General features: G+C 40.1%; 1 protein-coding gene across 2 annotated transcripts in view; it reads left to right on the top strand.

The window, feature by feature from the left end:
- Window positions 1-27,580, top strand: part of mid2 (midline 2) — a 244,722-nt gene that overhangs the window by 66,378 nt on the left and 150,764 nt on the right. The gene's annotated exons all lie outside the window — the stretch shown is intronic.

Here is a 27,580-nt window from a genome sequence, read left to right as displayed (position 1 = left end):
CAGCAATAAAAACAAATATTGGATTTTTTGGTTATCCAGCTGTCCCATGATTTATTTTGTTTAACACATGTTCACCCTCCTTCAAATTCCTTCCATCTGTTCTCTGCACTGCTTACCATCTTGAGTGATAAACAGATTATCTCATCACTGGCATTAAAAAAAGGCTGCTTTAGCCTTTAACATCACCAGCAGATGGCAGCAAAGTAGATTCAATCGGAGATGACAACTGAGAAATATTTCACACTAAGGTCCAGTTTAAGATTATATGAATTTATGATCAGAAATTTGGACTTCTGTCACTACAGCAGCAATGCATTTAAACCAGTACATCAAATGCACTTTTCATTCTAAATATTAACTGTCAGGTGTCAATGTGGCATCAGTATTTTCAGCATCTTTTGTGGAATATGTGATCGTTCCCTGCCTTGCAACTATTCCTGGAACAAATTTGCATTTAGTTGAAGCTGCTTTAACATATTAGTTTGGAATTTGGGTGACTATTACTAGCTAAATCAAGGTCTCCTCGATCTACAATTCTGCCACTAAGATAGGATTTATCGATGTAAACACCTTGGTTTCCCAGAAACCACAAAAGCAGGGCAGTGCAAAAGGAGATTCAGGTATGCAATATTATTTCCGCTTCCTACAGTGAAAACGAGAAGCTGTTGTTGCACAGTGATAGTGTACCTACCTCTGGCCAAGAGATCCAAGTTTAAGTGCACCTGATCTCGAGGTATGTAATAACATCTCTGAATGGGATGATTAGAAAATATAAAAAATGAAGACAGTAATTTTTCAAATTGGTAAATTGCCTTGTGATCTCTGGAGACTATTACACCTATGCTGTAATGCCAACAGTTACACAGTTGGTGGTGCTCTTGCCTCTGAACTATGCGTCTTCTGGGTTCAAGTCCCACTGCAGGACCAGAGCGTGACAGCCAATGCAGATAGGCAGAAGTGGGTACTGCAGATGCTGGAGATCAGTTAAGATTAGAGTGGTGCTAGAAAAGCACAGCAGGTCAGGCAGCACAGAGGAGCAGGAAAAATTGACATTTCAGGCAAAATCCTTTCATCAGCCAATGCAGATATTCCTTTGCAGCACTGTACTGTCAGAGGTGCCATCTTTCAGAAGAGATGTAAAACCAAGGTTCTCTGTGCTTATTTAAATGGATGTCAGCAATCCTAAAAGACAATTTCAAACAGTAATGAAGACATCTCTGATATTCTGCCCAATATTTATCCTACAAATTAATTACAAAGAATAACTGTTCATTATTAATGTAACTAATTTCAAAATGTAGGTGGAATATAGATAGACTATGATACTAATATGAGCAGTGCAGAAGAATGATTTACGTCAGGTTCTGAATCATTGGGCCAAAGAAAATGCATTTACTCTGCATCTAGGCATGTTCTGTCCAACTGCGAAGTTCTCTATGCTGACTTTTTTCAATGTTTGAAAGGGAAAATGCCCTCTTCCCCAGCGCTAATGACCCTCTGATGAGCATAACATTTTGTTTGCTGAACATTTGTGAGACAATATTGATGGGTAAATTGTTTATAAAAATCATGAGGGACATGGATAGGGGGAATAACCAAGCTCTCACCCAAGGGTGGGGAGTCTAAAACTTGAGGGCATCAGTTTAAGATGAGAGAAGAAGAAATTAAAAGGAATGTGCGGAGCAACGTTTTCACGCAGAGGATAGTCAATGTGGCTTTGTGTATGGGAAATCTCAAACTTGATTGAGGATTTGAAGAATAACTAAGAGGATTGATGAGGGTGGAGCGGTAGAAGTGATCTGTGTGGGCTTCAGTAAGGCATTCAACAAGATTCCTCATGGTAGACTGGTTAGCAAGGTTAGATCTCAGAACACAGGGAGATCTAGCTATTTGGATGCGGAACTGCTCTAAGGTAGAAGACAGAGGATGGTGGTGGAGGGTTGACTTTGACCAGTGGTGTGCCATAAGGCTCAGTGCTGGGTCCACTACTTTTCATCATTCATATAAATAATTTCGATAGGAGCATAAGAGGAATAGTTAGTAAGTTTGCAGATGACACCAAAATTGGAGGTGTAGTGGACAGTGAGGAAGGTTACCTCTGATTACAACGGGATCTTGATCAGATGGGCCAATGGGCTGAGGAGTGGCAGATGGAGTTTAATTTGGATAAATGTGAGATGCTGCATTTTGGAAAGGCAAGTTGTGGCAGGATTTATCCACTTAATGTAAGGTCCTGGGAGTGTTGCTGAACAAAGAGACCTTGGAGTGCAGGCTCATAGCTCCTTGAAAGTGGAGTCGCAAGTAGATAGGTTAGTGAAGAAGGCATTTGGTATACTTTCCTTTATTGATCAGAGCATTGAATACAGAAGTTGGGAGATCATGTTGCGGCTGTACAGGACATTGGTTAGGCCACTTTTGGAATATTGCGTGCAAATCTGGACCCCCTTCCTATTGAAAGGATGTTGTGAAACTTGAAAGGGCTAAAAAGATTTCCAAGGGTGTTGCCAGGATTTGAGTTATGAGGAGAGGCTGAATTGACTGGGTATGTTTTCCCTAGACCTAGAGCTTCAGAGGCTGAGGGGTGACATCATAGATGTTTATAAAATCATGACAGGCATGGATAGGGTTCTGGATGGATATATGAATAAGAAGGGTTTAGAAGGGTATGGCAAAAGTGAGGACTGCAGATGCTGGAAACCAGAGTTTAGATCAGAGTGGTGCTGGAAAAGCACAGCAGGTCAGGCAGCATCCGAGGAGCAGGAAAATTGACGTTACGGGCAAAAGCCCTTCATCAGGAATAGAGGCAGGAAGCCTCCAGGGTGGAGAGATTTAAAAAAAAGATTCATGGATGAGTTGGACCAGAGTCTGTTTCTGTGCTATATTGCTCTATGACTCTCTCCAGTGAAGTTTGCTATTATAGCTGCAATGGCAATAAATGAAACAAAGTAGATTAGTGGTTGCGTAGGGTTGTGAACATCTTCTGCGGGCTAACTGTCACATGGTCATTGTGATAGAAAATTGATAGAATTCTTGTTACAACAGATGAAGCATGAGTGACAAGAAAAGCCTTCTCCAGTGAATGATAGTGTTCTCCCAATTAAGTCAATAGAGCGTCCTGTTTTACTTTGCATCCAGAATCTGAAATAGCAGTAGCATATTTCTCTTTATTGCTCATGTATATATTCCATGCACCATAAATAGTTATGACTGAAATATGCCTCAAGGAGTATCTGCATAGGTTATGTACCCTTTGAGTTATACCCTCACTGATGCTCTAGTAAACACAGCTATGGCAGAAAATTAATTATCATTAGTTTTTAATGGATTTATAAGTGAACACCGACAACTGCATAATAATAATACAAGCAGATAATATAACATGCTTTGTCTGTTTCTGATCAGAATATACCAACAAGATCTATTACAGGAACAGTGTGGTGTATAAAATCAAAATAGCTTGGAGTCCACAAACGGTAAGACTACAGGTGATTAAAGTTGATGTTTAGATTCTTGTGTACAAAAGATACACCATGCAACATATTTAGCATCAGCTACGATGTTTTCTCAGCATTCTGACATTCAGAGCAATAGGTCCTTTTTCTATCAATTTCTTCTTTTCAGAAAACGAGCTGCATCTATGTATCTTCTGGGTTCATCATTCAAGTGATTTCAATTGGCATTTTGCCACAGAACATTACTGATCCTACTCCAGTCTTCACTCGTCATACACCATTCCAATAAGGCAAAAAAAAGATCAAAGAAGAAACATGAAAGGTTTACAGAGTGAAACTGCCTCCATTGCCCAAGGACCTGGCTGAAGAAAATAAGTCAGCATGCTGTTCCAGCAGAGAGCCACAGACTCCAAACACTAATCCACTGTCCAAAATCTCCATCCCATTTTTTTCCTGAGGGAGCCTCTGTCAAAGTCATTTAAAGACAACTTTAAAATCCAAGAGCTGTTCCTTAAACGTGTACTGAGTTTCACTGCAATAAAGCAGAATGCAATCAGAAAACCAACTCTGTGTTGGTTACAATTAGGACTACAGGCAGTTCCACTACACTGATAAACCCAGATCATTCAGGGTCAGAAGCTTCAGCAGTGAGGGAATCAGTTCAGGAGGCAAGGGCAATGGTTAGAAAGGGAATGAACTTGAGGGAGGTTTCCAACTTGCTTGCTTTGGCACTCATTGGCCAAGCCATCTGGGATCTGCCTCAGGGATAAATTTGCTCAACTCTAACCTGGCCCTGAATCCTCTGAGTTCAAACTGTGTCTAACAGGTTCTTTAAACTGAGGCAACATTGGAGAAGGTAGAGGAGTTGACATGAGGTAGATTGCTTTGTTAGAAATCCATCACGGGCATAATGAATGAAATGGTCTCCTTCTGTGCTGTCATCATCCTCCTGATTCTGTAACTGAACATGTTTGATGTCAGTCATTTTTCCTATTAAATTAACAGTAAGTTCAGCATCTCTCCCGTGCCCTTGACCTACACTTACCAAGTGTTAGGCCATAAACATTATTGGTGATGTCAGAGATCAGCTCGGTACGGGTAATGATTGACAGCGCACTGATTCTGCATCCATGCACATGACAACTGAAATTTCTGCTTCTCACCTCACCTTTAATTATCCACGACTAGGGTTCAATGAATCCAATTAAATGTCTCAACCTGAAGCCTGAAGCCACCAAAGGAAATCATTTCAAACCTACAGAAGTGGAGCTGTCAACAAAATTCCATTCTACAACCTATAATACAGCAAGCACTGAATAGATAAAATCACTGTAGCATTCATTCAAGTAATATAAAGACAACTTATTGAGTTAGAGCATTTACATGTAGATTGCACTCAGATTACTTGTCAATAATTATGGGGTAAATATGGACATTGTATAAAGGAGAGTAGTGACTTTACTGAAATTCTTTTCCAGAGACAATCAAGATGTGAAGGCTCGGTGATTTCAATGACTAACCGTAAGGAGTGGCTGAAAGAGAGTGCTTCTAGCTTTGGCCAATGACTTAATTTTAGCTATTTGGTATTTCTTTCTCCCTCTTTGAATTCTTTCTGTGATGTTTTCCATTATATTATCAGATTTTCTCTCAGGACAAAGTAATAGAAACAAATGATCTAAACTATTTTTTTCTGCATTGGCCCCTTTTATTGAGTCTGAGTACGGGGAAAAAGTGCTTTAATATTGAAGATGCTGTACCATGTAGGCAGCCACATTAAATGCTGCAATATCTGGCAAGAAATTTTATAGTACTTTTGATTTGATTTATATTTTGAGACAGTGATTTTCTTGTTTTATTGCTTGCCCTTTATACACAGCTGTCACATGCTGAGTTCTGTAGGATGACTGGACTGCACACACTGAAAGCCAATCCTCACTGATCGCCAATGAATGTGGGAGCAGTTCACTACCAGACCTACATTTCCTGCAAATCAACTGTTTCCACTTAGAAGTGAGCACATTGGAAAGACAAATTGTGTTTGCCTCACAGCTGTATTCATGTTTTTTAAAAAAAGTTCCATCTCATTAATTTTGTTTCAAATCCACTGGGCTCTTTCAGGAAATTCCAGCAGATTAATATTAACCTTTAGGCTGCTGGCAGATTCAGGGAATTTCATTTTCTCAGGGTATGCTAAGTTTAATCTTACAGCTTAACTTTCTGCTTGAACACTGAAATTTATTTTTTAAATTCTAATAATGAAGTTACATAGATCACTAAAATAAATCACCTGAATGTTACCAGAAATCAAAGTATCAATTTCAGATTGTTTCAAGGGGAGTTTATCTCCATGAGCTCTAGCAAGATTTCTCTCACTATTCTCTGCAACTCGCATTATTAGCAATGCACCACACCTCTATGGTGCCTCTCTTGTGTCATTTTTCCTCTTGCCATGAGTGGAAGTACTTGCCATTGGGGTTAGCTAGTGCCAAGGCCATTTTTAAAGTTGCGCACAAGGTTGATTGCTGCCAGCCAGGAGTTGCCCTTCACTGTTCACGCAGTGAGAGGGGGCTGGGTGCCAGTTTTATCTAATATCTTACCACTAATCATTCTGGGACCAAAATAGTTGAAAATGTTGTTTTTATTTAGCAACAGCAAAGGTGAAGACTAAATGAAAAGCCAAAAACTTAGTTCTTGATACATGAATGGACTACTTCCCTTTTGATCAGCAGGTGGATGAATAATCACTACAGTGACTTTTTTTTTAACTGGAATAGTGTCAATTAATCCTGTCCGGCTTCTTGTGACTAATTATGCTGAGTTCTATTGTGCAGAAGATGATGCTAACCTGTTAAATATCGTCATCTTCCTCAGAAGACTGCCCGATTCTCCCCGATTCTATGCCATTCCCTCCTTGTCTGCTCCAGCTGTGCAGAACAGCGCATGCAATGATAATGAAACACACAAGTCTGAATATCCCATCGCTTCTAATCCGTAGGATGGTATCCTTCCTCCTTGAGATATAAATCTGATATAGCAATACTAAAGAAAATCTCAAGAAGGCACAATCACAAATATGGTCAGGAATCTCAAATGCAAATCATTGATACAGAATGGCCAGATATGGGTGTCTCCTGGAACAAATGGGTAGTATTGAGTAATTTATTTCCAATCCTTTAACTTTGTCATGGTCATTCATTATTTGTAATCTTATTTGAGATCAATCAGCTCAGTACAGATTGGAATGGACAATGTCACCTTCTGGACATTATAACTTACTATTTCAGTGTACAACACTGGCTTTATAAAATTATCATTTTTCTTTTAAAGTTTTTCCTGAATTAAATTCACTTGTATAAAGACCCAGGGCCATGAAAGGGAATGATTGAATTTGCTACAAGTACAAGGAGCCCTTCCCATCTTCAAACATATCAGCAGCTCCCATCTGGTATTTACCAAAAGCTGCTTTGTATCTTTCAACCTCAGAATACTTGAAGTTTGTGAGGGGAAACGAAAGGAGTAGGTTGAGCTAATAATACCCAGATGAAGAAGGATAGAATAAGGTTGCTTGTAGCATGAGCACAATAGCATTGGCCAGTTTGATCACTAATAGTTTGTGTTGAGAATTCATTGAATTTACAACAGCTGACAAACATTTGATATTCTTTTTGAAGTCATCCATTAGATTCATCATTGAAACCTAAAACCAGAGATGATATAAATTGCACAATGCTACTGTATTAGAAGTCTGATACAAAATTTTAGTTCAGGCTGTAGAATCCTGCATAGGATTAAAAAAACATAAAGCAAGCAGTACAGTTTTCACAAGGATTCTCTGTACCTCCCAACTATTTGACGAAAGATGGTAGAGATCTCCCAGAAACAACGTCAGTTAGTGTTGTTTTTCATAAGCTGAAGCTATTATCATCACAACAACTAATAGGAATTGTAACCCACAGTTTCAGAGGCAGTATTATTATCAATGTAACAAAGCTAACACAATGTTTCTGGCCATGCAAAAGTATTTTCGAATAGAGAGATTGGAAATATTATTAGTGGTGTAATGTCAGCAAATCTGTCTGCAAGTATTACAAATGCAGTGACTCAACAGAATATATTGATAGATTATTTTGAATAAGTTATTTTGTTCTTAAAACTTGCAGTTTACTTACTACTCATATCAATAAATTGAGAATTTTCCTACTCTAATTGGCTCTTTCTTGCCAATACAATTTATTTCATGACTCTTTGTTTCTTTAAATTTGTTGGTTTGATTATACATTTGTTTAACAATTTGGATGTTTTCAAATTATGGACTACGCTTCCCCCTTAGTGTAAATTCTGATTCAATCTCCAAGATGATTTTTTAAAAATGCAGGTTAATTAATCAGTAAGCAAACTGCCTACTTGGGATCTGTATTAAAAAAAAAACCTTGAAGAAAGATGTCAGTGGATAATGTTGCAAACGGTGGTGAACACCTCTTAAGCCAAGCACTCAGAAAAGCTTAGCTCACCTTGTAATCTGTTAAAATATGAGTGACAGAGCTTCCAAATTCTACTATCTAAAGAAAATAACATCAATTTGTTTTATTTAACTTTAAAAGCAAACAGTAAACAATATCTATTCACAACTCTAAGCCCCCCTTGTTCTATACTGCCTACTACCTGCCTCCAACTCAATAACAATATACTGTTCCAATAAGACACTTATTAAAATTATATCAACTTAATTTCAAAACCATATAGCCGCTGTCTGACTTCACTCTTCCAGCTGCTGAATTCCCTGGAGCATCTTCTTTCTTTTTTCTGTGAGTATGTTTTATATGAAAAGATCTCTCTTGATAGTTTCATAATTTGTTGGATCTATCTTGATGGCAGTTGCTCTCTCTCCAATTTTCAAGATTTTGACATTTTCATACTCCTAACATTGGGTCATCTCATTGCTCTGACAACATCGAACCAATAAATTCAAACTCGTTTGGGTTTTAGTATCCTGGGGCATAATTTGAACTGATTGGTTAAATTTGAATTGTCAAAACAGCAATCAAAACTCAGCTATCCGTTTCATGGACAAATGTTACATATTTTCAATTTTCCAGTGCACTATGGAACTGCCATCTAGTCATATACGCAGGTGCATGTAAGCTCTCAGTTCAGAACAGTTTTCACTCTCTCCAAGGCATAGTACATGCCTTCAATTTCACAACAATAGTGACTGGAGGTCTGAGGTCTATACTTGAATTGCAATCTAGATGAGTAACTTCTATTACTCTAGCTGAGGAAGTCAGCACTGCTGTTGTCATTGGTGTAAACCTCTAGCAAGAAGCTAGTCAGATTCCGCTCCCTTGCACAATGCCATTGGCATCTAAGGAATCTCACTATGCCCCACTCTTCCACTCCACTCAATATCCTTCACTTGCAGTGCTTCTGCTCCCCATTCTGCTTGGTCCACTCATTCCACACCTGCTTGCCACTTCATTTGATAATCCTCTCCTGTTCGGCATCCCACCTGCCAGCTCACTCATCACAGTCCTGAATCCTTGCAGCTGTCCTCCTACTTTATCAATCACATCTGGAGATGGTGAACAGTAATGCAGTAGAGTGATGAGCAGTCATGACTCTGGAGTAGGATAAGCAACCTTATGGAGTAAATAGGATTTTAAGATTTGAATGTATTTTAAATTATTGTACAATGCTAATCATGTAGGGAATCTAATTATGCCTGTCTTCTTTGCAGGCATCTCACTGTTGCATGACATCAGTGATACTCTGCATGGGCAGTGAGTGTGCCCATTGCAGTTGCAATAAGCCATCATTCTAGGGGTTTTTTTATGCTCAAATCCTGGCATGGAACTTAAATTCACAATCTTCTGACTCTGAGACTACCAACTGAACTACAGTATTGATTAACTCCCTTAGGAAATAATGACTAAATTATCTGACTGAGAATAAAGTTGAAGGTTATCAAAATAAACACAGAACTTGATCAAATAATCCACATATCTTCTTACTAAAATCTTAATCCAACTAAATATGCTGGGACAAGGCGAAGGGAATGTGATGGCTGTTGAATAGAGCATGATATGGAAGTGCCAGTGTTGGACTGGGGTGGACAAAGTTTAAAAATCACACAACACCAGGTTATAGTCTAACAGGTTTGTTTGGAAGTACTAGCTTTCAGAGCACTGCTCCTTCAGGTGGTTGTGAAGCAGGACCATAAACACAGAATTTATAGCAAAAGATTAGTGTTATGCAATTGAAATGATATATTGAACAAACCTAGACTAAGTCTTTCATCTTTTAGAATGGCTTGCAGGTCTTGGTTCATTAATATGTAAATCCCAGAACTACTTTTAAGTCACATTCTCGATAATGTAAGATTTTATAAATAAAGGTGACATCTCAGCTCAGGCAATGCATTGAAGAGGTTAGTCTGTCTGTCTCAGTCTTGAGTCAGTCTGGTTCCATTTCCAAAGTGGAATTTACAAAATTATACATGGATTGACTACCTGCAGGTTGTTTATTTTTTGAGCAAAATAGAATGTATCTGTAAATGTAATTCTGCAAATACAAATTCACCCCATAGACTTGCGAGTGTGCGTGTGCAAGAGAGCCAAGTTCGGTACCCATGCGGAAGGCCTCAACTTGGACCTTGGGTTCATGTCACACTGCAGGTGACCCCACTACACTATACCCTCAAGTGCATGTGCTCACGCACGCTTATTTACTCTCTCACTCCCAAAGACCCTCTCTCATACACACGCTCTTTCTTACACACACCTCACCCCACCCAACACTCACTCATGCACACCCTCTCACAGGCTTATACCCCATCTCTCTCTCTCTTTACCAAGCTTGCACACATGCAAACACACACTCTCTCTCATGCTCGCTATCCTGCATGCATACACACATAGCTATGGGGTGAATTTGTATTTGCAGATACATTCTATTTGCACAAAAATGCACAACCTGCAGGCAGTTAATCCAGATAATATTTTATAAATTCCACTTTGGAAATAGAACCAGACTGACTCAAGATCAGGATTACAGACAGACTTTAACCTTACCTTTACTGCATTGTCTGAGCTGAGATGTCACTTTTTTTTTATAAAACCTTAAGTTATCTTGAATGTGACTTAAGAGAAGTTCTGGGATTTACATATTAATGAACCAAGACCTGCAAGCCATTCTAAAAGATGAAAGACTTAACAATCTAGATTTGTTCAATATATCATTTCAGTTGCATAACACTGATCTTTTGCTATAATTCTGTTTTCTGATCCTGCTTCACAACCATCTGAAGAAGCAGTACTCTGAAAGCTAGTGCTTCCAAGTAAACCTGGTGTTGTGAATTTTTTTAAACTTTTGAGTACAGCATGAAGTGTTAGTAGCCTTACCTAATTATGTTCATGAATTAGTGTCCTCATTTAGAAAGAATGGTCTAAATTCTATGGTATCCTAGACAATTTGTGGAAGGTCTGTGAAAGGGGTAGGTTAATCACGGTTATAGTCATTCAGCATGGAAACAGACCCTTCAGTCCAATCAGTCCATGCTGAACATAATCCCAAACTAAACTAGTCCCACTTGCCTGCTCCTGGCCCATATCCCTCCAAACCTTTCTCATTCATGACCTTATTCAAATGTCTTTTAAACATTGTAATTGTACACATATCCACCATTTCCTCAGGAAGTTCATTCCACGTGAAAAAAGACATGAGGGGCAATTTTTTTTAACCTCTCTCTCCTCTCAAATTGCACTTTTCTAAAGCCATATTCTCATCTTCTGAGTGTCTGTGCTTCATATAAAATTCATTTCTCTATTTCTAAAGAAATTCCAATGTTGAGACACTCAACTGTACACAAAGCTGTCCAGCAAAGCGATACACCAAATACAGATATGGAATTGTGCCAATCAAGACCACTTTCACTCTGTATATTTTAAACAGTGCATGTAATAATTCTCCATTTGTGCCAAAGCAAACAGATGGCAGAATCTCGTTCAACAGATGAGCCAACAGTTGCTTAGAATCTAATTTCTCTAAGAAAATAGACATTTAAAATTATCAAGTCAACAATCTACTGGAAGCTTTACAGAAAAAAGTATCATTCATAAGGAAATGTGGAGAGAAAACAACAGAATAATTGTCACTGCTATGAGAAAATCTTCCTTTTGAAAGCAGGTGTGAGAAACACTAGAAACAAAGTCCAATTGAACTTGTTGGTATCTTGTTAAAGTCATGAATGAATGCCTTACTGTTACTACAGCAGATCAGAAGGCATCATAATGAAGTTTTGACCTGAATTTGAGAACGAAGTATGTGTATGTAGAAGGTGTCCTGCAATATAGTTGGCTGTCAAGTCCAGACATGCAACGTGATCTAAAAGCATTGAGATTTATCTTTTAAGATTCTAGATGAAGCATTCAGGAAAATTTGGACAATAAAGCATCTATCACACATTGCCAGTAACACACATCACCCAGCGCCCTGAATTCATGTACTTTTTAGAACTCATCAAGGCACTCAAGGATTCAACTGTTTTACAATGTCCTGTTACAATAAGGACATAAGCTCTGTATTTCACACATTGAGCTACATTTGAATTGTATATTTATTTGCAAAGAGACAAATGTAAGCATCTCAATGTCCCTTTCAGTGACCTCAGATTAGATACTAGTTTCTTTTGCATATTTTTATAATTTGAAACTGTTATTTCTGTTCCGTTCGATTACATACTTGTATAATTTTATTCAGGCATTTTTACAATTGTTTAATTGCCTGTACAGTGAAGAATGGACAGTCACCGGACCCTCTGCTATACTTCATGTTCTTTCGTACAGGAGCACAGATATCCATAGGAAAGGATTTTGTTTTGTTTCATTTCCCATTGTGATACTGTTTTTAAATTTGAGATAAATGTAAAATTGTTTGCAATGTACTGTTGATTTGATCATGTAATGGACTGGATCACAAACTGCATAAAGCAAAGCATCCTTTCATCTGAAAGGTTTTGAAGTATCAAAGGCACCCTTTTAAACTTAGAATTGTTTCTGTACCATTCATCATTAAAGTTGGTGCATTTTAAATTGTCTCAACTAGTTCCCAGGCTATAGATCCCCACCAGCAAAATCATCAATGAATTAGTATTTATCTGGTTAGCCAGAGGGCGAAATGGAAAATTATCACTCATGAATTATGGGGAGTTGTTCTGAGTTGAGGACTGAAGTACATTGTTGTGGCAAAACAGAGGGATTGTTAACCAAGTACAATAAAGACGACAATAATAACTTGAAGTTATATAGTGTTTTTTAAAGTATTATACTGAAATCTGAACAATGAGCAATTTAACATGTCAGCTGAATTGAGGAGCAATGGGTCAAGGAATAAAAGAGACAAATGTGGTCTTAAAAAAATAAAAACCTTTGTAGTGGGCCTTTGCCAGTCTAAGCTCAATGGGCCAAATGACATTTTTGAAATTCACCTGTGGGACGTGGGCATCGCAAGCTACTTCAGTGTTTATAGTCCACCCCTAGTTACCCTTGAAGTTGTTGGTGAACTGCCTCTTGAACTTGCAGTCCATGCCTAAACTTTGTAATTCTTTGCTGTGGCGCAAATCTTAAATGCTGGAGCATATTTATATGAAATCTTTTTCAAATTAAATAAGATGGCTTGCTAACACATGCTGCATTCTTTGTATTTCACGTGCAAATTAGTTGAACTGTGTGAATCTACTAACTATCAAGTAAAACAGAGAATGTTTGAAATACTCTGCAGCTCTCCTAGCATCTGTGGAGAAAGAAAACAAATTAATATTTCAGTCTGTAAATTCAAACTACTTAATGATCTGTGTCAAACTGCAGCTCACTATCAGACCATCATTGCAAAGATTCAAGATCCATGTGTGAATGAAATTAACACCAGATTCAGATCCTGAGGCATCAGGGTTGGATGTTATTCTTGTATCTTTTGAGTTATGCAGTCATACAAGTTTGTGTATACAGGAATGAGTCAGCATCTAAAAAAAACTCCAATGATCCCACTAAATCCAAGAAAGCATTTCCAGCACACGCACATTTAACAAAATTAAACCTTATATGGTTGAGAGTGATAGTGTGGTGCTGGAAAAGCACAGCAGGTCAGGCAGCATCCAAGGAGTAGGAGAGTCGACGTTTTGGGCATAAGCCCTTCATCAGGAATGTGCCTAAATGAAGGGCTTATACCTGAAACGTTGACTTTTCTCCTTGGATGCTGCCTGACCGGGTGTGCTTATTCAGCACCACACTTTTTGGCTCTGATTTCCAGCATCTGCAGTCTTCACTTTCTCCCTGAATGTGAGTGATGCTGATGGTTGGGGAAGCTATCTAATTTTCCAGCCTTGACATTTTTCATCTGGAACAGCAAATTCTTTATAAGAGACTAAGAAAAAGTTGCTGCTTTATATGATCCCCAAGCTGAAAGAAGCTTTCCTTTCAAACTGTTCAACAATGTCCCTTTGACAACATTCATTAGAATCTGAAGGGTATGTCAAATGCTGATGTAAGTATGACCTTCAGAAAGAAAAAATGAAAAGAATATTGAATGGTTAGTTTCAGATACCAGAAAGAACTCTGCAGTAAATGTGAAAAGAGTCTGTATTACATTGCATTACTTCCTACATACCTCTCACAGGGAATAAACAATTCTAGTCCTGAATAATTTCCCAATAGAACTACACACACTGAATCTCGCTTGTGTTTGCTCTGTTTTTCTCCCCCTCTCTCTGCCTCCTCCCCACTCTCTGTCCGCCCTTCAACCCCCCCGCCCCACCTCAATCCAGAAGCCTTGCAGTACAATTATAGTCAGCTGACTAGCTTCTAAATGATTGTCCAGTCAATATGGAATTTTTGGATAGCAGATTGGAGTTTGAGGATTGAATGATTTGATTGTTTGAGTATTGTACGATCCAGTTTGGGTGAATAGATGCGTGAGATACTGTCACCTTATCAAAATGTTTTATGTTTCATTTGCCACTATTGTTGGAATGATGCTGCAGTATATTTTTTTGAAATTGCAAGCTATTCATTAAATATAAAGCATTGCATCCACTACTCTAGAGTTGAGGGGCACGTCAGGATATCTATTGAAAGTTGGCTAATCCGGTGGAGCAAATATGGTTTTGTTCATGTTCATTGGATTGAAAAGAGCAAAAATAAGAGACACTGGTGGATGAGAAGGTGTGGGTTCAAGTTTCATTCCAGGACCTGAGAAGAACAATTTATTTGAAGTGAATGAATTTAATCTTTTTAGCTAAGGTATTAAATTGAAGACTTGTTTCTGTTCCCTCAGGTAGACTTAAAATATCCCACAACACTATTTCAAAGAAGAGCAGAAGAGTTAACCCAATTGCTCTGGTTAACGTTTATCACTCAACTTGTGTCATAAAACAGGGCCAATCATTATTATATTAGATTTTGTGGGAGGTTATCGTGTGCAAATTGGCTGCTCAATTTCCTACATTACAGCTGTAATGCTTTGAAACATCAGGTGGTCATGAGATGTGATATATGAATGCAAATTATTTTGTGTAGGAATTGCACTTCACATTGTGAAAACTGAGATTTAGTCACACATCTCGGGTACATTAAATCAGTGGCTGCTTTGAAACTGTAACCTATCTCCATATTCCTGTTCAGAGTGGAAAGTACGTGTGCTGTACAAGTGTCACTCGGTCTTGATATGGACAGTAAGGTTTTCTTGTTTGAGAAGCCTTAAATGAACCAAAACGTATGGATTGTGAGCTCCATTTCTAGAACTATCATTCAAGAGAACAGTCATCAAAAACAACATTGTTGATCCTTTTCATATGGTCATGGTCTCAGTGAGTAACCTGGAATATCTGATGTGTGGGCTGAAGTGCACAGTTCAAAATCACTGTGACCATGGTCTCCAAAAGCAAAAGACACTGGATTTAACATTAAACCATAATTCGAGTTGTTCATCATAACTGTTATAGAGTACCATTATGGTCACCTAATCACCGGAAACTAGTATTTTCTTTGGACTTTTGGTCTTTCACCTTTTCCATCAATTTTGTGCCTTTTGTTTTATTAAAAATGAGGCTAGTGCAATCCTATTTGTGTTTTTTTTTCTTTTAAAATAAAAGTTGTATGTGTGGATACTTAAAAATATATTCCAAAGGGATGTTGACTATATCATTACCAAATCTCCCAATCCAGTGCTCAGGCAAACTGCAAGAACTTTTTTTAATATTGACGTTTTAGGTTTTCTTTTATCTATCACATTTGCTAAAATCTGTTGCTGTTTTTCATACCAACTACTTGATTGTCCAAATTCCTTTTTGAAGTATCCCAATTCTTGGACTGTATTTGACTAACTATTGCAGCAAATGGAACTCAAATGAGTTTAACCTCATTGGAAAGGCAATGGTCTGTAGAATCTTTCCTGTGAACTTGATTCACTCTTTCAACATCCACTCAATTGAGAACAACATTTTTAACTTTTTACTAGACTCTCTTCTAGTTTGTATCTTCCCTCAAACATCTTTCTGAAATGTATTTCACTCTAATAAAGCAAGGTTATGATGCTTAGGTTTTGCATCTTGACCAACACAAAAGCAGGTTTCCAGTAAATGTCATGCTGATACAGTTCTTAACTGATATTAATCTATGAATGTTAATTAGTGTTTTGTGGGAGCCACATTCATAAGATCATAAGGAATAGTAGCAGAGTAACTGTCATTCATCCTTGTCAGCTTTGCATTCAATTAGATTATGGTGGATCTGATTGTAGCTTTAATTCGACTTTCCTGCCAGTACTCCCCTCCACAACAATCAACTCCCTTGTTGACTAAAATTCCTGAGTCAGGTTTTTAAATTATTTTTAGAAAGCTATGTTGAAATACAGGAGTCCTCTTAAGGAAACTCAAATGCTGACATCCCAGCATTCTACAGAAAATAGCAGTTTGGTGTATTCCTATAAAGCAAGTGAGGCTCCGGGGGATCATGTGATTTCTCATAGTGGGTTTAGTGGGAGGGGCATTTAATCAGGCTGCTTGGGATCATGCTAACTTCATAGCTCCACCTGGATTAACTCTCTCGCAAGATGGCCTTTGTCACCTTCCCTTCCTCCCTGCAACAGGCTGAGGCTCTCAAGTGAGAAATTGAAGGCTTTCTCTTTAAAACATTCTCCATTAAACTCTGCATTTATTGCGAAGAACCCAAATGGATGCACCAGCAGCCAGGTTGTGCTTTATAGCCACCAGAATCACCAGAGTTACTGGAATTGTTCACTATCTGTAACATACGTAGAATATGCCTAACTAAGATAAACTAAACATTTGAATCCAAGAATTTCCTTGTTGATGCATCACACTACATGTTACACTTAGCCAAAGAGTCTTGGACCAAATTGTCCCTTTTTAGTTTCCATGCAGGAACAATAATTTGTCCTTCCCACAAACTGAATGTCTCTTAATATGTATGTTTTTATGTTAGTTTTCTCCAAAGATGAACTACTTTGATTCTTCCTTGTTTGCAAACTAGTCTCTATATTCCATGAATTAAATTATTACTTTTAGTCACAAAGGGTGATGTATAATCTAACATTCAGTAATAAACAAATCATTTTGGACTTCAAGCAAGTGTTGAATTTGCATGATAATTCTTTTGAATTCAGTACTTTCAGATCCTAATCAAAGAATCTCAAGCTTAAATCTCAAAATCCTGTTTCATTGGTAATCACTGGTATCAATAAATCTGAGATAAAGAGCGTTAAAACAAGAAAAGATGGGAATATTTTCTGTCAACTAATTATGGATGTAATTGTCACCAGGAAAAAAAATGGGCAAGCAAATTACTTCAACATTTGTATGATTTCATTACAGCAAGTGATTGAGAGAAAGCATGAAATATATTCCCACTCCCACTGAGGAATTCACTTGGACAGCTGTTTTGTTTTTCAATTGACCTTGAATTAAACAATGTAAAATAAATTTGATAGCCTAATACATCATCGACAAAATAAAACAGAATAACCAGCTAGTGTATCATATTGGAGAATGTCAGTTTGTTACTATTGTTAATCTGGGACTCAACTATCGCAGAAGGAAATTATTTCAATTTCATTGAATGGTTCGGCAGTTGAGAGCATCATGGATACGAAATGTTCCCCAGATTGAATCAGTTGCTTGTATTGAGCCAATTGGCCTCTGCCAAGGCAATCGTTGGAATGTTTTGATTATTTTAATGTTCCTTGTCCAAAGATGAGAATATTTAGTTGGAATCCTGATCCAATTCAAGAAGTCTGTGTTGAAAAATGTACACAGTCCTTCCACCCTAAATTTAATAATTCACTCTCAATCCCAGCTGCCAAACGGCTGTTTGAGCAAAATGCCGATAGGTACCTGTCACCTATGGAATTGTACACCAGCAGCCACATTTCGCCATCCCATCATTGAGCAAAACTACATCAGGTACCTACAAATGGAGATGGGGACAGAGGACAGTAAGTTTAAAAATTTCCAGCTCATGTCCTCTGCCATTTTAGTTGGAGTAGGAAAATGAATTGCAACATCAGGTCAGCCTTTTAAATGTTTCAGTATTGAACTTGAGTTTGATATCTTTAGCAAGGCAGGTGGATTTCTAAAGCCTGTGTAAAACATTGGGTCAGTCAGTTTATGAAACCTGGAGGAAGCCTGTGTTGTGGAGTTGCAAATCTTTAGAAAGAAGCATAAAAGTGTTGCCAGCTTCAAAGTAAAGGTGGGTGATGTTTTAAAAAAAAAAGTGGACGGCACAGTGGTTAGCACTGCTGCCTCTCAGCGCCAGAGACCCGGGTTCACTTCCCGGCTCAGGCAACTGACTGTGTGGAATTTGCACATTCTCCCCGTGTCTGCATGGGTTTCCTCTGGTTTCCTCCCACAGTCCAAAAATGTGCAGGTTAGGTGAATTGGCCATGCTAAATTGCCCGTAGTGTTAGGTGAAGGGGTAAATGTAGGGGGAATGGGTCTGGGTGGGTTGCGCTTCGGCGGGTCGGTGTGGACTTGTTGGGCCGAAGGGCCTGTTTCCACCCTGTAAGTAATCTAATCTAATCAAATGTCCATTTTAGATGCCGTATGATTAATGATTATATTCAAAACTTAAATTAATTATAAAATTCCACCCTTAAAACATGTGACCATTAAATTGATCAGCATTGAGTATATGTTGATGTATTCAAGTACTTTTTCCAGTGGATAAGGGGGTCATATGCATTCAACTGTCATAGAGTCAGATGTACAGCACAGAAACAAACCCTTCAGTCCAACTCGTCCTTGCTGACCAGGTATCCCAACCCAATCTAGTCCCACCTACCAGCACCCAGCTCATATCCCTCCAAAGCCTTCCTATTCATATACCCATCCAGATGCCTTTTTAACTGTTGTAATTGTACTAGCCTCCATCACTTCCTCTGGCAGCCCATTCCACACACACTCCACCCTCTGTATGAAAGTGTTGCCCCTTAGGTCCCTTTTTATATCTTTCCCCTCTCACCTTAAAAATATGCCCTCTAGTCTGGACTCCTCCACTCCAGGAAAAAGCCCTTGTCTATTTACCCTATCTATGCTCCTCATGATTTTATGAACCTCTAAAAGGTCACCCCTCAGCCTCTGACACTCCAGGGAAAACAACCCTAGCCTATTCAATTTCTCCCTGTAACTCATCCTCCAAAGCAGGCAACATTCTTGTCAATCTTTTCTGAACCCTTTCAAGTTTCACAACATCTTTCCAATAGGAAGGAGACCAGAATTGCATGCAATGTTCCAAAAGTCGCCAAACCAATGTCTTGTACAACAGAAACACGACCTCCCAACTCCTATACTCAATACTCTGACCAATAAAGGAAAGCATACCAAATGCCACCTTCAGTATCCGATCTACCTGTGTCTCTACTTTCAAGGAGCTATAAACCTACACTCCAAGGTCTCTTTGTTTAGCACTAATGTGTCAGCTGGTCCTTGTACTTTGAATCTTAGAAGTCCAGACATCCGAGCCCTTGCAAATCATCAATTTCAATGGTTCTGTTTTGCACTGAGTAATTTGTTTATAGAGTTGTGCAATCCAATGTCAGTATGAATATATGGCTGTGTTCTAAACCTAGAAATGGACTTAGCTTATTAGGGTTTGTTGACACAGTTGTCAAGGAGATATGAACGTGTTTGACAATTCAACAAGCATTTGGAATTAAGGGTTTTGGAGGTTTCTGAATGGATGTTTTTTTAGATTACATTACATTACAGTGTGGAAACAGGCCCTTCGGCCCAACAAGTCCACACCGACCCGCCGAAGCGAAACCCACCCATACCCTTACATTTACCCCTTACCTAACACTACGGGCAATTTAGCATGGCCAATTCACCTGACCCTGCACATCTTTGGACTGTGGGAGGAAACCGGAGCACCCGGAGGAAACCCACGCAGACACGGGGAGAACGTGCAAACTCCACACAGTCAGTCGCCTGAGGCGGGAATTGAACCCGGGTCTCAGGCGCTGTGAGGCAGCAGTGCTAGCCACCGTGCCGCCCATAAAAGGCCCTTCGGCCCAACAAGTCCACACTGCCCCGCCGAAGCGCAACCCACCCATACCCCTACATTTATGTCTTATTACTTTGACTGTTTCATGAGCATTAAAATGGAGTATTTTTCTCAATTAAGTTTAAATGGCTTTGTTGGAGTGATAGTTTTATGAACTAATAGGAGGTATACTTTTGTTCAAGTGTATTTTGAATGGATGAGTTAATTTGAGGGTTCTATGAGCATTTCAAAGACTTGCTAGCATTGTTTCAGGAGTCAAGATGGAAATAATTCCACAAAGCCCAATATCCTGTCATCAGTTTGGGGCACATGGTGGCTGAGTGGTTAGCACTGTTGCCTCAATGTCAGGGACCAAGGTTCAATTCCAGCCTCTGGCAACTGTCTATGTGGAGTTTGCACATTATCTACGTTTCTGTGTGGGTTTCCTCTGAATGCCCTGGTTTCCTCCCACACTCTAACGATGTGCAGGTTAAGTGAATTGTCCATGCTAAATTGCCTATAGTGTCCAGGGATGTGCAGGCTCGGTAGATTAGCCAGGGGAAACTTAGGAATACAGGGATGGAGTTGGTCTGGATGGGAGGCTTTTCAGAAGGTTGGTGTGGACTCGATGGGCCAAATGGCCTGCTTCCATACTGTAGGAATTCCAAGATTCTAAGTCGCTCTTTATTTACACATGCATAGTACATAACAATAACTGAGTGAGCTCAGAGCCACCTCCTAAATTGAGCAAAACCCCTGACTCTCCTGTCAGCCAGGGCTCCAATTGGACCAGGTTAACAGCCCCAATCGGGGAATTCTATTTCTATGATGTCGACCTGGCTGTCCACAATGACTAAGAACATAGACTCCATGAAAAGACCTGCAAAGTTAACATGCAAACGGGTTCAAAGTCTACCCTGCCATTCCCACAAAAGTGAGGCTGCTGCTGGCTGTAATTTTTTTTCACTCCTTGTTGGCACTCTGTGCACTGCCCCACCAATGTGGCTACATCTGCATCCAATTCTTGCCACCAGACATAACATCCCACCAACATCTTCATTTTGAAAACTTCTGGAGTTCAGCCAGTATCTGGTGGTGACCTTTGCTCATGGTGATCACAATATGCTGTCTGCTACTGTAATCCAGTCTGGCTGGGTCCAGAAAGGTTTCAATTCTGGAGTTGATGGTACTTCTGTGATTTCCCCCCCCCATTACCACCAATTGTTTCAGTTTTGCCAGTTCAGGATCTTTTTGTATTCACAGTCTGATTGTCAGTGGTGACCGGAAGGATGTCTCATAAAATTTAAAACCAAAACAGACTCTTTTCCAGTGATGGCACCACCAGTAGTGTATCTGTCAGTAGGAAGGGGCTCGAGGCATCCCTATTAGCCACTTGGCCTCCCAGGTGGTGTTCCAACTAGTAATAGTATGTACTGGGAATAAGGGCCCACAGCTGAATTCAAACTGAAGTGGTGGGTGTCCTCTTTAAGTAGTCCTAGCAGGGGTTTGTGGTCCATTACTAATACAAACTTATGTCTGTAAAGATGTTGCTGAAGTTTTCTCACACCAAACATGAGCGGAAAACCTTCCTTCTCCATCTGGGTGTATTTTCGTTAGGCGTTTGCCAAAATGCGCAAAGCATATGCAATCAGGAAGTTGGGTCACTGGTAAGCCAACATTACTCCAATTACACATGAGAGATATCGCATGTCAGCACCACATCTTGCTTGTAATCAGTGTGCTAACACCTTAGATGATAGCTGCTTCAACACCTCCCTAAAGGTACATCTTGGCCGGGAGGTGATTTCCAACGCTGACCTTTTATTAATAGCCAATGTACGAGTGCCAGGATGGAGGCCAAGTTACACATGAATTTTTAGGCATTATTCCCCAGCATAAGGAAAGACCTAAGCTCCGGTACAGACATGGTAGCTGGGCAACTTTTGATCGCCCTCATTAATCTTCCAACAGGTCTTAATTCTGTAACCCAAATAGGTCACTTTGGGTGTCTCGAATGCACACTTTTCCCTTCTAAGGCGTAGGTCTGCCTGGGAGAAACATTTAAGTACTCTGTCCAATTACTCCAAATGCTCTTTATTGGTCTTCCGGTTTATTAGCATGTCATTCAGATAAATGGCAACCTCGGTTAGCCCTTGTAAAATATTCTCTATGGTCTGCTGGAAAAGGATGCAGGCTGCTGATACTGCAAATGGCAGTCTTGTACATTGGTACAAACCCTTATGAGTATTGATTAGATTAGATTAGATTACTTACAGTGTGGAAACAGGCCCTTCGGCCCAACAAGTCCACACCGCCCCGCCGAAGCACTGTGCCACCGTGCCGCCCACCATACTTCTGGGAATCCTCATTGTAGCATACTTCTGGGAATCCTCATCTAATCACAATTGCAGGTATGCATGTTTCATGTCTCAGTCTCGTGAAAGACTGCTTCCCCACCAGTTTTGCACTTAAGCCCCATAGGTGAGAATTTGGGTATATATTGTTTGAAATTCCCACAAAGGTGAACCAACCTATCTGGCTTCACAATCAGTATGATCAGTGCTGCTCATTCTGTAAACTGTGTTACCTGGTTTGATGATTCCTTCACTTTCCAGCCTCCTGATTTCTGCCTCAACGTTTGCCCATAAGACACATGGCACTGGGCGGGCCTTGCACAATCATGGCATTGCTTCTTGGTCAACATGTATGGTGACCTATGCCCCTTTTGATAGTCCGTAGACCTCCCTGAAAAACATCCAGGTATTTAATTAGGATGTCATTCAGGCAGTCATCTTCTAATTTAAAGTGTTGAGCCAATCAAGTTAAATATTTTTCGACTGATTTTTGCCCCATTAATCTTGAGCCCAAGCCTTTTACTATAATCAGTGTTAACAGAATGAGCTGCTTCTCATAAGAGAAGGGAACCCAAATTGTACCTTTTTATCTGTAGTGGTTTCCCAACAGAGCTGGTCATCCTGGCCAAGATCTTATGCACTTATGGGTTGGACTCCAGAGCAAATTTTGGTAAAATATGGTTCTGCAGTTACTAATACAGCTGTGGTGGTATCAACCTCCATTAGAAGAAAATGAGGACAGTAGATGCTGGAGAAGTCAGTCCAAAAGAGTGATGCTGGAAGTGCACAACAGGATAGACAGCATCCAAAGAGCAGGAGAGTCAACATTTCTGACATAAGCCCTTCATAAAACTCCAAGTCCATTAGAACCAAATACCATTTAACCAGATGTTTATTTTGGTTCTGATTTGGATGTTAAGCAACTTAACTATTCCAAACCAGATGTAGATAGACTTTCCAGGGTGTGCAGGGATACATGTGCTTGCTGTCTTGAATCCACATAATAGCAGCAACTACAACAGCCTGCCGGTCCAGGCCCTCCAGAAAATTTTAACTGTTCAGTGGAGGCTTGGCTTTGTTTTGGGGTTTGCTATGGGCTGATCCAGAGACCCTCTGCTCAGGATATGTCCTGTGTGAGGCTATGCAATTGCCTTCACTCAAGTGGTGCTCCCCAAGCTCAGTCGCCCTGGTGAGGGTGTCCACTTCCATTAGAATACCCTGTAACTCAGATGCTCCACTTCGCACATTTTCTAATGAGACTGCCAGTGGTAGAGCCTGTTTGAAGTTCAGATAGTCTTCAGCTAGTAGGCATGATCATATCATTAATCCCACAAACCAAACGGTCTCTCAACATCTCACTTCAGATTAAACCAAAATCACACGACTCTGCCATTCATCTTAACCTCATCAAAAATCTCAATACAGTTCCTCTGGTTCACAAATTGCTGAGTAAAACTGATAACATCTCAGAATTGGAGGAGGCTTGGGCTGTAATATTCCCTAGCTAAAGTCATCAACTCTTAAAAGGTTGTAGTATCTGGTGCTTCTGGGAAGATTGGGCTCCTAATAACAAAAAGCTGCATGTCCACAAGTTATCAGGAGAATTACTTGTTGTTTATTGTCAGCCCAAATGTTGTTTGCCATGAAAATAACTAATGCATCCTTTCCACATATTGGACCCAGTCTTTGGATGGATCAAATGAGCTCAAGCTTACCAGATAGAGGCATGATGCCAGAAATGCTTACTCTGACTCAAATGTGACTGAGGGCAAATCTCTTCAGAGGCATGTTTTTCTCCCATTGCCACTGAAATAACACTTTGAAGACAGGTATTCTGTCATCAAGTCATTGTTTTATTTTCACGTACATAGTACATTTCATTGATTCCGCTAGCTCAGAGCTGGCTCCTAGACTGAGAAGAGCCTGTGATGCTCCTGTTTATATCTGTCAGTCAGGATTATCCAACTAGGGCTGTTTGCCTGGTCCAATCAGGGAATTCATTCTGACATCTACCTTTCTGACCTCATTCCAATCACTACAATAAGATCTGCCCATAGTTCATACTGGCAAGTGAATAAGGAGAATGAATGAGGATGCAAAGGAGGTATTGGAGTTATAAAAGGAACATAAGATATATGTGAACAGATCATGGAATTGGGATAAGACCTGGGAGGATAATGTGGCACATATAGAGTGACCTAACAGTCATGAATAGATCATGGCTGAAGCCCCAGCAAATGGAAATGGTATTCTAACCCATTGATCTTGGTGGCCACCCAGTGCACAGATTTACATAGGGCACAGGATGCATTGTCAGGAAATGATCCACTCCATTCTTAACACTGGCATGAAAATTTGGCCCATATGTCTCCTATGGGAAAGGAAGAGAAGATAATTGAAAAGGGAAAATAACTGCTGGCTCAGTGGAAACTGTACAATGCTGTGAGGTGCAATTTAATTAGCTTCCAATATGGGTTTTTGCAATTGTGGCCTGTCTAACATCAATGGAAAGTAAACCATTGTCTTGCACTTGCATCTTCTATATTTCCACTAAAATTGCAACAAATTTTGAAGTTTGAATGACATATGATCATTAACTTTAAAGATAATTCTTTTGGGGCTGATCCCAAGAAGTGGGAGAACTGCCCAGTGATTCTGGAGATGGGCTTAATAGCCAGTTTCATGGCCTATAATCGCTTTAATATAAACATTTCCTGTCAAAAGGACACCTTTCTGCTTTTGCTTCCTGTCTCCAAGACAATTTGATCTGATTACATGCATGGTTAGTGTACAGCTGGTGACAGGGCTATTAGCAGAATTGATTCTTTATCACAGACACTTCTCTTTTGTGAACGTGGTTCTCTGGTTCAGCAGTGCGATCCATCAGAAACTTGATTAAATAGATAGAGTATGTCTATTATATGAAAATATTGAGCCAACAAGCAGTGCAATACAGTGAGGGCCTTTGCGATAAAGGCAAGTTGTTCATGGTTCACTCTTATGTCATTCTGATTAAAATTTACTTAAAGGGATACTGCCTTCATGAAAACAAGTGTTTGATTCAATTTTTTAATTGAGGGTTTAGTACACCAATACAGAAGTGATGATCATCTGATTGAATCTTTTTTTAGTTAAGTGGAAATTGAATGGGGTTTTTGGGAGGGTTTTTAGCTGTGCAGCTTAGCCCAATTTCTTACTCTATCTTACTGAACTTGCCTCATTAACTACTATTCTGCCCTTATTGTGTCCTCCACATCCATTTCTAAACTCACATTACTATCCACCCTTCCTGAAACCTCTCGATGGATATTCCCGAATTGCTGGTGCCAGTGCATTCTTCTTTAGAAGATTGTTATATAGCTGGACAAATTACTGTCAGCCCAAGCAGCCCAGCATGCTGACCGACATTTGCCCAAAATATAGCAGACATGGGAAATTTTACACCCCAGTTTTACAGGCAGGGGTCCGGATGGTGTGCTACACTGGCAGATGTCCTCTTCCACGCAAAAGTGAGGACTGCAGATGCAGGAAGCCAGAGTCTAGATTAGAGTGGTGCTGGAAAAGCACAGCAGGTCAGGCAGCATCTGAGAAGCAGAAAATTCAACATTTCGGGCAAAAGCCTTTTATCAGGACCAGTCCTGATGAAGGGCTCATGCCCATAACATCGAATGTCCTCTTTTTGTCAAGGCAAGCAGGAGAGGTGATGACAGCAGACCAAGCCAGTGTGGTCTAAAGTTTCCACCCAGGGTACTGCAGTCTTAGATGCTGCCTGACCAGTGAAGGAGCAGGAAAATCAATGTTTCAGGCATAGGCCCTTCATCAGGAATGTTGGTTGGGGGATGGGAGGGCGCTGAGAGATAAATGGGGGGTTGGGACTTGGGGAAGGTAGGCTGGGAAGGTGATAGGTGGATGCAAGTGGGGGCTGATTGTGATATGTTGATGGGGAGGGTGGAGCAGACTTCCCCCCCGCCCCAGATCCAGCCTCAGTCTCCTTCCCCCTCCTGATGAAGGTCTTATGCCTGAAACATTGATTCTCCTGCTCCTCAGATGCTGTCTGACCTGCTGTGCTTTTCAAGCACCACACTTTTCAACTCTGGAGGAATACGCAGCTAGGAATACAATATGACAAGAAAGCCAATTACTTTTCCCTCTCCACCCGTGTATCTTTTCTCTGATAAAGCTTACACTCACTTTATCTTTGCCACTGTACCTACCCTTCCTCCAAGTTTCATGCTCTGCCACACTCTATTTCCCTTACTGACTCTCTCCAACCCCAATCCATGACTAACCACTAACCCTGCATGCCCTTTGTGCTGCTTACTCACTCAATGGGACATCTCCCCACCTTCATCAAAATTACAGTTGTGCCACCCATTTTCATCTCCCATAATACCTACAATTCTTTGATTCCAGGAGAAAAACTGCCCTCAAATACAGCATAAAAATCAAAGCAGGTGGTGAGCTGCCTGACATTTGCCTCTTCATCCCTTATGTGGAGGGCATTTTGACGCTGACTGACCATGTCCAAGGACTAATATAGGAGGATGCCCATGACTTACTCAGTCTGTACCTCCAGACTAAATGCCATCTCCCTTCAGTTGAGGACTGAGGACTGCTGACAGCTGCAACAAGCTTCCTGTATTTGTGTCTGTGCTAAACAGCACAGAACTACAGCAGTATGGTGAGACTTGTATCTCTGGAAGAGAGAGGAAAGCATAAAAAGGCAAAGCTTGACAACAGGAAGCAGCAATGCTGTGAGCATCAGCTGGTCTCCGAGTAAGTGACAGCCATGAGGATAAATGAATCAGATAGAGATGCAGCTTTGTCCAGTCATTGAGTTGGGTGTGAGCCTCTGAGCACAGTTTCTTTGCTGTAGAATTACAATGATAGTTGCTCATAGAGCCAGAGACATTGCACTGAATAGCAGACGCGTGCTGCAGGTAGAGATGAGAAGTTCCATGAGTGTTCTTTGAGGCTATCAGGTGGTGAATGCCAATGTCTATGGATGTGGGTTGTGTGTAGCCATTGCCCAATGGTGCATGCCCTGAACTGTAAGCATCTAGCCTCCTACATGGAGGTCATTTGGAGCTAGCCCCAAACTGAAGTCACCAGGTACCTGCTCTGACTTCCATGTCAAGATTTTGCAGCATTTAGCTTGTTCAGCATGTTTTTAAAGATGAATAGCTGAATATTAATGAGATGAGTTGTGGCATTAATAAGGTGTTTA

Source organism: Chiloscyllium plagiosum, chromosome 15 (genome assembly GCF_004010195.1).
Source record: "Chiloscyllium plagiosum isolate BGI_BamShark_2017 chromosome 15, ASM401019v2, whole genome shotgun sequence".
Classification (NCBI taxonomy): domain Eukaryota; kingdom Metazoa; phylum Chordata; class Chondrichthyes; order Orectolobiformes; family Hemiscylliidae; genus Chiloscyllium; species Chiloscyllium plagiosum.
The sequence above is the reverse complement of the archived record's forward strand: the minus strand, read 5'-3'. Positions and strand labels throughout refer to the sequence as shown.